Below are 12,914 nucleotides of genomic sequence, written 5' to 3'. Positions count from 1 at the left end.
CCATTCATTAACATTAATAGAAATTTGTTTTGAAAGTAATTCCTCCATTTGCCCAAGTCTTTGGCTTTATCAGACTTCCAGATTAATGGATCCTACCTTACCAAGTGGTTTATACATGAGAAAATGGAATTGTTCAAGAAGCCTCATGTGGAAACAATATTGTACCTACCCAGGTAGGTTTTTACTAAAAAGTGAACCAAAGTGAATGGTAAACACAAGAAATACACCAAAGGCAACTAGAGTCTTCTCCACATGAGGATAGCTGAGGATTCTAGGGGAAAAAAAAATGGCAGACAGACTAACCTTTCCCAAGGTAATTAGCAACATTGTAGTGCCAGTGTAATTTGGACAGACAAAAATACACCTGAAAATAAAGACTAGCTCTACAAACAACTGTCCACACCACAAACCAAAGGGAAATCTTCCCGTGTTCAGAATATGAAAATTTATGGTCAAAACACTGGGCTTTAAGGATACACCCACATCTGTATATAGCAGTGCTGCTAGGAGCAGCACCCCACCTCCCCAAATAAATGCACATGTACACATACACATAGGCACGCACACAGAGTACACTGTTAGTTCACACGTCCTTTCTGTCAATTAATTCCTAACTGCAAAGATGAAGGGCCATGCATGATAAACGAGCCTGACTGTACTGAATTAGAGCATTCTGGAAATATAGAAGTAGCAGGAAAAGCATAGATTTCACATTTTCCAAATACCCACATAAAAAAAAAAGAGTCACTAGATTGCAAAACAAAAATCCCACAGGCAATATTTATATGAAAATTAGATGGCAATGCACACTTTCACCCCCCAAATATCAGAGGTAGGGGGTGCCAAATCATCAACCACCGTAAGATCTGCACGTGTCAGCACGTGGGTAAGAAAAGCAGAGAAACAACAAGGTATCTGATGCTTCTGAGAACACTAGAGGTCTCAAACAGTCAGCAGGTAGTCACTAGATACATAGAAGGCCAGGCTGAGAGCAGCTGTTGAACCTAGTAGGGGTTTGGCCTAGCACTCCAACAAAGCTTACAAGCCAGGGCTCCATCCCAGGAGAAGACCCTCACACTCTTGAAAGTGGAATCTAAATTGAGCAGGTCACCAGACAGATGTTTCTCAAAAGAAGACACACAAATGGCCGACAAGTATATGAAAAAATGCTTAGCATTACTAACCATCGGGGAAATGCAAATCAAAACCACAATGAGCTATCACTTCATACCTGTTAAAATGGCTACTATCAAAAAAACAAAAGATAACAAAATTGTCAGCAAGGATGTGGAGGAAAAAAATCCCTTGTGCATTGTTGGCGGGAATGTAAATTAGTACGGCCGTTATGAAAAACAGAAAGTTCCATAAAAAATTAAGAATACAATTACTATATGATCTAGCAATCCCACTACTGGGTATACAAGCAATGAAAAAGAAGTCAATATGTTGAAAAGATATCTGCACCTCCATGTTCATTGCAGCACTATCCACAATAGCTAAGTTACAGAATCAACCTAAGTGTCCATCAAGAGATGGATGGATAAAGAAGATAAGGTATATATACACAATGGAGTACTATTCATTAAAAAAGAAGGGAATCCTGTCATTTGTGACAACATGGATGAACCCAGAGTACATTACGTTCAGTGAAATAAGCCAGGTTACAGAAAGAGAAATATAGCACTGTCTCACTCATATGTGGAATCTAAAAGGTTGACCTCATAGAAGTAGAGAGTAGAATGATGGCTACTAGGGGATTGGGGTTAGGGAGGAAAGTTGAGGAGATGTTAGTCAAAAAATATAAAATTTCAATTAGGCAATAAGAATAAGTTCAAGAGATCTATTTTACAATGTGATAACTCTAGTTAATGATACATTCTATTCTTGAAAAATGCTAAGAGAATGGTCGTAAAGTGTTCTTAACACAAAAACGCTAACTATATGAGGTAATGCACATGTTAATTAGCTAGATTTAGTCATGCCACAATGTATATATACTTCAAAACATCATGTTTTACATGGTAAATTATGACTTTATCTGTCAATATAAAATAAAACAAAATAAAAATTGAGTGGGTCAGGGACAACAGAGACATTAAAGGATTTGGATTAAAATGAGGAGGGAAACAGAGGTTCAAAATCTCAGAAGGTAAACTGCAATATTTTTAATGCTGCATGAAAACAATAAAAGACGGAGGTCTGTGAATTTAGAAAATTAAAGCAAACCTCCTTCTTGAGCAAACTTTAGTAAAACTAATTTTATATAAATTAAGAAAACAAAATTATTGAAGCCAAATCCCTACAAAGTCACTATATTTAAAAAAGAAAATAATAGAATAAGTTTTCTGCAGATAATAAAAAATGTGAGAAATACATATCTACAAAACATAGCAAAATTATAACTTACTATTTCAAAAGCTTAAGAAAATGCTGTTGGACATAAATGATATTAACAGTAAGGAAATGACTAATGACATAAAATAGCAACATAAATCAGAATTAGCAAAACTTAAAAATATAGTTTCAGAAATCAACAGAGATTTAGAAATAAAGGAACTGTATCAAACTAGAAGGAGCATAAGAGTGAATAAACTCTAACAGATAAGAAAAAATGTTTAAAAGAATAAATAAAAATGTTTCAATAAAAAGTAATAAATATTGTGGATAGGCAAAGAAAATCCAATATGTGGAGGGTAGAAATTCTTAAAGAAGAAAAAAAAAATCCTAAAAGCTGTAAGTCAAAAAAAAACTTTACTAGAATAAAAAAGTATTTGAAAGCACATGTTGAAAGGGTGTGCCATGTGCCTAAACAAATCAACCAACACCAAAACACATTCTAGTAAAACTGCTGGAGTTTAAAGAAAAGGGAAAAGCTATTTGAACATGAAGACAAAAAGGACATGAGCCTTATAAATAAAAAGAAAATTAGCTCATCGTTAGATTTTTTTTACGGTAATACTTTATGACAGAAAAAAATGGAATAACTTATTTAAGATACTTAAGGAAAGAAAATCAGAGTCAAGAAACTTTTATCCTCTAAAACTGACTTTCAAGAATGACTTGATTCTTGAAATCAAACCTTGAATGACTAGGTTCATCCATGTTGTCATAAATGACAGGATTCCCTTCTTTTTTAATGAATAGTACTCCATTGTGTATATACACCTCATCTTCTTTACCTATCCATCTGTTGATGGACACTTAGGTTGATTCTGTAACTCAGCTATCGTGAATAGTGCTGCAATGAACATGAAGGACACAGACAAACTGTTAAAAACATACAAGAACTCAGGGCATATTTTTCCTGTGAGCCATTGCTGAGGAACCTACGAGCAAACAAGTTCAAACAACACAAACGTCTGAGAGATACTAACCTAAGGACTGTAGTGAGAACTGAATATAGCTCACCTTTAGAACTAAGACTGAATGAAGGTTAAAAAGGAGAAAGTACCATATACAGTGCAAAAAGTAGAACATTTCTGCATGTTTATTTGCATATATTTATTGGCATATATATTTATTTGCATATATATTAGATAATAAGGAAGTTAACAAATGTCATTAAGATCAAATCAAAAAGATTAGGGAAACAAATTGAAGCCAGGCACAAAAGCATACAGAGCAGGGATATCTGCTCTGACACCATAGAGTACAACCGTGCAAAGTGGAAGAGAGAATGGAGATAGCATATGCCTTCCCCGCCAAAAACAATTGAACTGCTTTTAGTGATAGTGGTGGTATTAATATTGTTATTCTGGGAATGTTAGGTGTGGAATGTGTAAGAAAGCAAATTAGCCATTATGCACATTCTAACTCTATCCCCAGCATTCATGAGTACTGAAATTCTCAGTGAGAAAGTCAGAAATTAGAGAGATAATGGAAAACTGCTAAGGAAAGTTCTGTAGTCCAGAATTTGAACTGGAAATATAAGCATAAATTCATGAGGTATTTCCTCTTTTAAAACACACACACACACACACAATTTTTTCCCCCTACATCTGCCTACAGAAGAGGCTTAGTTAGAATGACAACTCAAGACCAGTGAGTATCATTAGGCCCAGATTTTACACTTGAAATATTACTTTCCACTAAAGACATTAGGACTTCTTGGAGAATGAGTGATTCCAAGTCTGGGGCAAGAAATGTGTAAGATAAATTCATTTATATTTAGAACATCTTTTCACATTAGATAATAAGTTAACAGATGCCATTAAGATCATATAAAAAAAAAACTCTGGAGACAAACTGAAGAGATTCCTACTAAAGATGACACAGTTGAGTTTTAATAAGAATGAGAAAGGCAGTACATTAGGCCTATTGACTATGCTTACATTCATTAATTTATAATGGTCGTTAAAGAAGAACAACTGGCCAGGTGTGGTGGCTCACACCTGTAATCCCAGCACTTTGGGAGGCCGAGATGGGTGGATCGCCTGAGGTCAGGATTTCGAGACCAGCCTGGCCAACATGGCAAAACCCCGTCTCTACTAAAAATATAAAAATTAGCCAGGCGTGGTGGTACGCGCCTGTAGTCCCAGCTACTCAGGAGACTGAGGCACAAGAATCGCTTAACCCAGGAGGCAGAGGTTGCAGTGAGCCAAGATCATGCCACTGCACTCCAGCCTGGGGGGACAGAGAAAGACTCCATCTCAAAAATAATAATAACAATGAATAAAAAATTTAAAAAAAAGAACTAATTGATAACTTTCTGGGAGTGATAAGGAACTAATTCAGTATACACAAAATATAATTTTTTCTGATGACTTCAGTATCATTTTGTGTGTGTGTGTATTACACATCTCTCAGTGCCTCAGAAAAGACGGGCTGAATCTTTACCAACCCCCAACATCACCCAAAGATGGCTTTTTTAAAAAAAATAAATCTTTTAGTCAATAGTGCTCATCCATGATGGTTAGTTTAAAGTAATTTTCTATTTCTTTTAATAATTTTTAGACTTTTTCAAATTTTTTGAAATGAACATACATTATAAGAAAGATTTTTTAAAAAAACAAATATTCCATCTCATTAAAGAAACAGCAAGGAATATGTCAAAAAGTGTTCAAGTATTTTATGATTTTCATTTAGATGAAATACACAATACATAAATAAGTAAATAGCTATTCAAACCACGATATCTTAATTAGCCACGTGCCTAGGAGTACGTGCAACACACATCGAATCTCTAGGGAATGCACATATTCATTGTATATTCAGTGTTGTCTTTTACTCTATTTCTCTATACCATAAATAAAATGGTGAATGATTTTCCTCTGTATAACTATTCCTTACCTCATGAATCATACTAATTATATATAGACTGTTTCTATGACTAAGGACAAAATAAACAAAGTAAAATATATTCTTAAAATACTGTCAGATTCTAAACCTAAATATAGGATTCAAAGCAATAGACATGTAGACCCATCTTCTATATTACATGTTTAAAAGATAGTCAAAGAAGAGTTAGTAAGAAATGAGGAGCACCATTGATTAATTAGAATTTGCATCTCAAGAATATAAAACTTTTACATTAGGTCAACAAATTCTAACACAATTTTTGTCAGCAAGTTAACATGTTTAATTTAGATAACCACAATAACTTTTAGTCTTTGGTATATATTCAAGAGAAGTGAGCAAAAGACATACAAAATTCTCAAAGCAGTTTCATCCATCCAAAAACTGAAAGTAAAAATCTGAATTCTGTAAACAGAAAAATTGATAGAGTATAGAATATTTATATAATGGAACAATATACATCAATTAAAAAGTGCATTTCCCCAAAACATGTTTCTTTGCCATATTTTGAAATGGCCCTGCAAAGTTGTTCTTTGTGAGAGAAAATTTGCACCTCTAAAGAATCTCTATTAATATAGCTAGATCTTTTTCTTCCAGACTCTCCCAATCATAAAGAGATGAACTAAGATCTGAATAGGAAACATTTGTCACTTCTTGCCTCTATGGGCAGCCACTATAAGACTTCAAAAGAACTTGGGTTTCCACAATGTTTATCTTAACCCGAACATTCGCTTTCTATCTATCCCAGGCCTTTTTTTTTTCTTTTCTTTTCTTTTTTTTTTTTTGATACAAAGTCTCTCTGTCACCCAGGCTGGAGTGCAGTGGCGCGATCTCGACTCACTGCAACCTCTGCCTCCCAGGTTCAAGTGATTCTCCTGCCTCAGCCTCCCGAGTAGCTGGGATTACAGGCATGCACTACCACATTAGGCTGATTTTTTGTATTTTTAGTAGAGATGGGGTTTCACCATGTTGCCCAGGCTGGTCTTGAACTTCTGAGCTCAGGTGATCCGCCCGCCTCGGCCTCCCAAAGTGCTGGGATTATAGGCGTGAGCCACCGCGCCCAGCCTCTATCCCAAGTCTTGAGACAAACTCAACCAATTGTCAACCAGAAAATGTTTAAATTCACCTATAACCTGGAAGCCTCCCCTTCCCCCCACCACCTGCCCCACATCTGGACCAAACCAATGTATTTCTTAAATGGATTTGATTGATGTCTCATGCTTCTCTAAAATGTATAAAACCAAGCTGCACCCAGACCACCTTGGGCACATGTTCTCAGGACCTCCTGAGAGCTGTGTCATGGGCCATGGTCACTCATATTTGGCTCAGAATAAATCTCTTATATATAAAAAAGAAAAGCACTATTATGGTGAGTGAAAGAAGTCAGGCACAAAAGCGTACACACTGCATAATGTCATCTATATGAGATTGAAGTGATAAAGGCAGGGTAGTTGTTACTTTGGAGGTGGGGGCATGAGAGAACTTGGCACACATTGTTAAATCTATATTATATTTCAATTAAAAAGCTTAAAAATTAAATATATTCGAGCACTTTTTTTTTTTTTTTACACTTTAAGTTCTGGGATACATGTGCAGAATGTGCAGATTTGTTACATAGGTATACATGTGCTATGGTGGTTTGCTGCACCTATCAACCCGTCATCTAGATTTTAACTCTGCATACATCAGGTATTTGTCCTAATGTTTTCCCTTTCCTTGGCCTTCACCCCACAACAGGCCCCCATGTGTGATGTTCCCCTCCCTGTGTCCATGTGTTCTCATTATTCAACTCCCACTTATAAGTGAGAACATGCGGTGTTCGGTTTTCTGTTCCTGGGTTAGTTTGCTGAGAATGATGGCTTTCAGCTTCATCCATGTCTCTCCAAAGGACATGAACTCATTCTTTTTTATGGATGCATAGTATTCCATGATGTATATGTGCCACATTTTCTTTAGCACTTTTTAAAAAGAATTTTGCCAAAACATTAAAAGTGATTAACTAGGAGTTACCGTTTTCCATCTTTATTATATTCCATACTCATTTACAAAGAGTAGTTATTCCTTGTAATTAGAAAAAAAAACCTTATTTTTAAATATTTAAGATGAGTTCCTGAAAAATAATACATAATGTTCATAACAAGTTTCATTGCATAATTAAATTTCTACAGCACCATATAAATGTGAGATTGGAAGGACTATTTAATGAGGATAGAAACTCAAAGATAGAAGTACCTATAAGAAGAAATTCCCTCAAAGTGTACAAACGTCTTAGGGAGTCACTGAATTTCCCTTTTAACATCCAATGTGTACTCATGTCAATTTTTATTTAAATCTCAGAGGATGGCTTGCTGTCTTTCAACATGCACACTTTTATTAACTTATCAGCAGGCTTATTCATTAAGTCATAGTTCCAAAATAAAACTAATGAATAGAAACTGTTGAAACTATATATATAATATATAATGATGTTGATTGGGTCCCGTTTTATATATATATATTATATATATATATATATATATATAGTTCTATATATATAGTTCTATATATATAGTTGTATATATATAGTTCTATATATATAGTTGTATATATGTAGTTCTATATATATAGTTCTATATATGTAGTTCTATATATGTAGTTCTATATAGTTCTATATGTATAGTTCTATATAGTTCTATATACAGTTATATATAGTTCTATATATAGTTCTATAGTTATATATATTATTATATATACATATATAATAATATATATAATATATTATAATTATTATATATAATTTTATATATAATATGTATATATACATAACGGGACTCAATCAACATCATTTAACTATAGGGCATGACAAGATTTTAAGGTTTCTGGAGTCCCATGAGGAACACAACGTCTCACTATGTATGTTCCACTTCAGCAATAAAGGTTATCAACACATTACATCATGTGTGTGTGCACTACAGCAGGATACTGACAGGCAAATAAATAGAAAATACCACTATTATGGTATTTTCTTTTATGGTATTTATGTTTTATGAAAAACAAAAATTGCTCTTATTTACTCTGCCTTTACCTAGTTAAAAGAAAAATACAAAAACTAATAAAACCAAAAACTAGAGACACTAGTTCATGAAATATACTGGAACAGGGCAGGAGAAGCCAAAAGAAGGGAAGAGATAACACTTTCAGTCATTTTTACTCACATGTAAATAAATATTTTAAAGCAAATTCAGCTTTTTTTTTAAGTTACTCTGCATAGACTCACTTTCATATAAGAAACTAGGTTTGATGAATGTCACTTAGGGCATGTAGGTCCCTCCCCTGCAAAAGCTGGGCTATAAATAAATACTGTAGTAATTACATTTTTAGTCCAAGATACAATAAAGATAAAGAGAATGATAATAATAAGTCCCATGAATCTAACTGATTGAGGACCATTTTGTATTCATTGTCTTGTATTTTCAAATAACCTGCAGTTTATCATCATCTTTATAAAAACAATACACAAAAACATGTAAACTGTTCCAATATAACTGCTCCTGTGCTCCATGAAAAAGTTGGAATTTAGAAAATACAGACGTGTAACACAAACCATATGTAATCCAAGAGTCAAAAAAGCAATTTGAATCAGGAAATTTTGATCAACATTTTGAACTTAAAAATCTTCATTGTTAACTGTTCTCCATTTTTCAATCCAAATATATACTTGGGATGGAAGCCCTTTAAAACAGAAACACTTAGCATTAAAAATGAAAAGATAAACTGCCATTCTTTTCGTCTTTTTAAAAATGTTCTTTTATGTCTTTCCAGAGGGATTTATTTTTAAATGAGAATAGGCCCAACTCCTTATTTTTCTCCCCAATCTGAATTCCTCCCTAGCTAAATTCTTTCTGATCTGTGTCATCCTTGTTCAGTATTCGTTATAACCTCTCTAGGGAGGTATCATCAAATTCTAAAAATGACATTAAATCCAAGGGCTTAGGAAATATTTTCTACAACATAAGACTGGTTTGTATGTGGGTTTTTTTTGCATTTTATTTATTTGTTTGTTTTTAACCTTTAACCGTAATTTGGGCTGATGACTCCCAGTGTGAAGATTATTTTATGTCACTCATAATTTTAAACTCAGGATTATTAGGCAAGCTTGCATATTTATGCTAAGGAGTCCTGGGAGGTCTGGGCTATTTTCCAGGACTCTGTTTACATAGATGCCTCAATATCAATATCTGGATGTGGTTAGAGAAAGGAGGCATGTGGAGCATTAGCCAATGCCATGCTTCCCTTGCTTTTGCTATTTGGGGGAAGAAGTTATGTGCTTTCTAGTGTGACCTTTGGAAGACAACTAATAGGGAGGACAGGAGCTCTGCCTGAGCACTGGGAATGTACTTTCCTGTGTTTGGCCTCGGTGAACAGCAAAAGAAAGTCGGAAAGACAACTAGGAATGGGACCCTGGATGATATGACACATACTCGTAGTTCACTCATAACATTTCTTGTTGGCTTTCATCCTTTTTAGTTTGAGTCTGTCAATTTTCTATCTGTGGTATTAGTCTTTCTGTTGTACTGTCCCTAACATGGTAGTTTAGTGACCACCCATATGCAGAAGTTGCTCAGCTAACCGGATTACATAGAGGACCCTCTTGATGAGAAAACACTCACCAATATTTCAAACCTGAAGCCCACAATGCCTGTCAATGGGACTCTTTTACCGGAGGTATGAATAGTAGCCAATGGAGATAATAAAGGACTTTGAAAAAACAGTGTGGCATTCTAACTGATCCCCAGGGCTTCGTAAGGAGCCTATTGAGACCTGGCTTGGGGGTGCTGCTGGAAATCAAATGCTCCCTCTAGCTATTGAAGAAATCCAGACGTTTTGTAGAGAAGATGTTTGGGATTGAGGTCCTTTAAAGTTGAACATTTTAGGATTCACTGAATAAGATTCTAGGGGAATGGAAGTCATTAATCACTTGGAGCAGCATTCACCAGCAGGAAGATCTGCAGGGAGGTGCTGCTGGTGGTAAGGACCCAGGCCAATAGGAGTGGCTGCTAGAAGCTGCTGCTATGGAAACCCATGCTAATTACTGTTGGAAGGAGCAACCAGTGGAACCTGCCATGGCCAGGAGCAACAGCCAAGAGGCTCTACTGGGAGATGTTTGAAAGCACCATTGGGTGTATCTAAAAGAGCTCGGTCAGGGGATCATCTGCTTGAAGAATCTTTAGGGTGGAGGGTGTTGTTTTGGTTCTGTTGAAACATGCTTAGGTGAATCATCTTAGATTTTGGAGAAAAATAAAAAGACTATTGGTCTTATTACCCTCCACACTAAGACAGCATCATAATTTCCCTCAAAACCAGCTTCTATGTGTGATTCTGCATTTCTATGACCTGCAGTACTAATCTACTTGTTACCCAGATAGAAACAACCCATTGTCAATGAATCCTCCATTTCCCTTTTTCAGTTTTAATAAAAATTAGATTTTATTTCATTACAAATCTATCTTGAGGAAAATATAAATTATAAAGGATCATGGACATTCTTTCAATAAAGGCAATTAACTGATTAATTCAAACACCTGTGGTATTGGGTTGCCATTAGTAGTACCAGTAGTCAAATTTTTTAAAAGCCAGATTAAAATAGAGATTTTATTCAAAAAGGCCACAGTTGGCCCTTGAAGAACATGGGTTTGAACTGCACAAATCCACCTATACATGAATTTTTTTCAATAATAGTTACGCCAAGGGACAGCAAGACCAACCTCTACTCTTTTCTCTTCTCCTCAGCCTGCCCATTATGAAGACAATGAGGATGAAGAACTTCATGATGATCTACTCCCATTTAATAAGTAATAAATATATTTTCTCTTCCCATATAATGTTCTTAATAGCATTTTTTCATTTTATTTTCTCTTACTATAAGAATTCAGTGTCAAATATATATAACACACAAAATATGAGTTAATCTATTGTTTGCGTTATTGGTAAAGCTTCCAGTCAACAGTCGGCTAGTAGTAGTTAAGTTTATGGTGAGTCGAAAATTTTATGTGAATTTTTAACTGCACAAGGGGTCAGCATCCCTAACCCCTGTGTTTTTCAAGGATCGACTGCATTGCAATATGGGGAAGGGAACTTTGAAATAGGGAGAATACTCTATTGCAGAAGTGGCAAAGTCTAAAGGTCGAAGAGAAAAAGACCTTTCTTTTATAAGGAGAAGTAAATAGGGCTAGCAGGAAGTTTGTGAGAGAGTGGGGCAAGCAAATGGAGGTAGGCAGATGGCATGAGAGTGGCTTTGACAGTAAATTTTTATTCTCTTTGGTCACCGGATTCTTGGAGTGAGCCATTGAGAAGATATTCTGTAGCTTAGCACTTGCTTAAAAGCTTGGGAATAAGATAAAGTTCTGGGGCCTGTAGGAAGAAGCCTGACTAACACTTGGTCAAGCCAAGTCAATGGGTAAGTAATGAGCAATGGTGAGGGCTTGGGCATAGCACAACTCACGGTTTTATTGCATGTGTAGATATACACAGACATAAATATAGAATGGGTTTATATATGCACGTAGCTGTATGTGTATGTTCTGTCAACTGAGTTGTGATCAATCCTAGGTGATGTGACACCCCAGAGCAATTAACATACATAGAACCCAAATTTTAATAATGTCCAATAAAAGGAACTAGGGCTTTTTGGAAAAATGGCTGGTTTCATGGCTCAGGCAGAGAAAATACAAGATAAACCTGCAAAAACTTGTGGCACCAGCAAGTAAGAAATTGCTGAAAAAATGTTAGTTTCATACTGAAAAGACAACTTGAAGGAGCTCCCAATAATTAAACCTGAGACAATTTGAGCAAAAAAAAATAATAGTAATGAGTCATAAATATCAGAATAACTCCATTTCTTTTTCACCAACACTCAAATATTTGAACTTCAATTTAGAGATTCATTTATATAAAAAGTGGTCCCAGATACAGTCATGGGCCCCCTGTCCCTCCACCCACACATGTTTTGGGGAGTTTTATCTCCCAAAATATTGGAGAAAAATTTACTTGCTCTTCCAGCAGTGGGAGGAAGAAAGTAACCATTTTGAAATACATCTGAGTACTCTTCTTAGCAGGGCCCACCCTCGGGAGAAAGCATTTTACTAGAGCTTAACCTATGGGTGTTTTGTCAGAGTCTAACCATTTAACGTGGGTTTCTTACAGACAATAATTAGTTGGGTCTTGATTTTCTGTTTCTTTGTTTTTCTTTGAGACAGGTTCTCCCTATGTTGCACAGGCTGGTCATGAACTCCTAGGCTCAATATCCTCCGAGCAAAGTCTCCCAGGTAGCTGGGGTTACACAAGTGCACCACCACGGCTGGTGTGTTTTTAATCTACTCTGACAAGCTCTGTCTTTTAATTGGCATATTTAGACCACTGACATCTAAAGTGATTATTGATATAGTTGGCTTAATATCTACCATATTTGTTACTGTTTTCTATGTGTTGCCCTTGTTCTTTGTTTCTTCTTGCGTTCCACAGGGCTTTTGTATTTTGTGGCATTAACTGAGCGTTTTATATGATTCCATTTTCTCTCCTTTCTTAGCATATCAATTCTACTTTTTTAAAAACTTTTTTTTTAACCTTTGCCCTAGAATTTG

The sequence above is a fragment of the Pongo abelii genome, chromosome 5 (assembly GCF_028885655.2).
Source record: "Pongo abelii isolate AG06213 chromosome 5, NHGRI_mPonAbe1-v2.0_pri, whole genome shotgun sequence".
Classification (NCBI taxonomy): Eukaryota; Metazoa; Chordata; class Mammalia; order Primates; family Hominidae; genus Pongo; species Pongo abelii.
The sequence above is the reverse complement of the archived record's forward strand: the minus strand, read 5'-3'. Positions refer to the sequence as shown.